The sequence below is a fragment of the Oratosquilla oratoria genome, chromosome 13 (genome assembly GCF_046742065.1).
Source record: "Oratosquilla oratoria isolate Oo_2021 chromosome 13, ASM4674206v1, whole genome shotgun sequence".
Classification (NCBI taxonomy): domain Eukaryota; kingdom Metazoa; phylum Arthropoda; class Malacostraca; order Stomatopoda; family Squillidae; genus Oratosquilla; species Oratosquilla oratoria.
In genome coordinates, this window is record NC_134789.1 from 30,575,513 (window position 1) to 30,578,012 (window position 2,500).

Here is a 2,500-nt window from a genome sequence, read left to right on the forward strand (position 1 = left end):
TTTTGCCGTTGCTTAGCACCCACCAATTTCGGAGTGTTCAATGATCATAGCTTCCCATATAGTGGGCAAAACTTCTGTATAAATAGAAATGTATACCACTGCATCACTTCTATCAGGTATTTCTGTGAAAATAAAGAAGAACAACCAAAGTACTTTACAGATGCAGTAGAAATATAAGCGGTGTCTATCTGGTGATAGATATGCGACTTGTTTACCCCTGACATTGATATGTAACTTCCCCCTTTGAGGAATGGAGTCTTTATCACAACCGAATGAAATTGTCTTGTGTTAACCCAAAACAGATTCCTTAAGTGTAACGATACCACTTAGCAGAGTAGGATGTATCACTTTTGAATCACTAACCCCGCCACATAAGGTGTTGGCTGCACTAGTTGTAAGTAATCATGATCACATTGGCTATTGTGTCACATCTGCCACTCAGTCATACTCTTCAAAATTGTAGAATAATCTACACTCATAGAAGAAGAATATCTTTCAAAATCTAACTTTATTCCCATCTTTCTTCATCTCTTTTACCACATGTTTGGCTCCTATGTAATTTCCCTTACTGCCATATTTATTCATATACCAAGCATTGGAGTTTCACTATTCAATCTAACCAATCTGGCCCTGCATGTTGATAAAACTGAAAGTAGACTTTCAAGAAAGTATTCATTCTGTCACGAGAAACCTCCTGGTCACATATCTTATAGAACTTGGCCTGTCTAACGGCAAGCGATTATGTTTATATGACCTGTGGTTCCTGGACAGAGGAGGTAAATCGACCTTAGCTCTAATAGAAATTGTATCTCCCATACAACATCTGTTTCCTCTAAATCTAATCAAATCACCTAGCATTGACTAGAAAAAAATCTTCAAAGGTCTTCCTGGGCTCCACAGGTTTATGGAGAAACTTCATTAGTTCGTCTAAACCGAGGAAATTCATTTAGCCAGAAAGAAAGCGTCACTCACCACTAGACCGCAAAAGAGTAAAAAGTTATGAAGCATTATACCTCTGTATTGGGTGCTTGCTGGCCGCGGGTTAGAATGTCTCTACTTAGGACGGAGGTCGAGGTGATCCCAGCCTCCAGCGAATTGGACCAAGGGCATGGTATATTAGATTCCACACTACAAAGTCCTCTGTAAGGGGTACCGTTCTAGCCTCCTGATAGGAGGAGCTTGCGACGTTAACCCAAATGAACCTCTGTATTGTTACCTAAAATGCGTTTCATGATGAAATAGGCCACAGCTGTTCATTTTGTAACTTGTTTCAACTTGACATGAAATGGACACACTAACCGAACACACGAAAGCACTCATGTGGACACACGCGAGCCAGAATTGAAAACACGCAGAACATGAGTCTTCTGGAAGCCCTTTTTTCAAAGTACTTCCCACATACGTAGACGTATCACATTCTATTTTGATTCATATAATAAACTATCAAATTCCGTTTCCCTTCATTTATATAATTCAATTCTTATTAGCAGCCCGGAGGGATTTCTCCCCGTCTTCTTTTTTTCTGCATGAGGGGATGGAGGGGGGGTTCACAGATCAAGTAATGCTGCCTTGCTGTGGATGCACTGTGTCTTGCTACATTGCTTCTGTCCCAGGGCATTGGGCAGAATACATGGATGACCGATCATCCATGAGGAGCAAAGATGAGAAAAGGAAAGGGTGGGGGATGGGAGTAGGCTACCTCCCTTGTAAAAGGGAAAAAACTTTTGGTAAATAGATAATTGATTATGGTGTTTCTTGTACAAATATTAACATGTTTTGTGTCTTCATACCTGTTTCACTGCAAACATTGTTTGCACAAAAAAGTTTTACGCCAGAAGATGTCAAAATACGTCTTCTGGGAACCATAAAATATAATTGATCTTTATCGGGCATAGAATTTAAGGTCATGCTCTTGAAACTCGTACAACCGAAGGGTCTGAAACTTTGTGACAATTATATCAATCACATCCCCCTCAACTTCTGGTGATCAGTCACTGACAGCGTTCTCAGGCATTGAAAGGAAGTCTTCAAGACTCAGTATTTTAAGGAAGTTCAGTCATTTCATTTTGATACAAGGGCCTGATTAAAACTGACAAATAATTTTTTTCTTTATTAAATCTAGAGTTCAAACATGGTTTCTGGAGTTTCTAATATGATGGAGATGAATAATCAAAATATAAAACAGATTGTATATATATATATATATATATATATATATATATATATACATATATATATATTTGAATAGAATCACCAGTGACGGTGTAATCAATCAAGTAATTCCGACAGTCGTCTCCGGATTCAAACCGAGGCTAGCGAGAACGCGAAGCCGACGCTCTACCGGCTAAGCTATCGGGTGTCTAAAATTATCTAACCTGGGAATTAGTCTTACTCGCGAGGAATTAAGTTGACTGCTAACTACCGTCCGTACTTAGTTTTTACAGAGAACTAACACCGCTCGTAGCATCGTGGTGAAGCTGGTACGTTTCCTTGATAGACT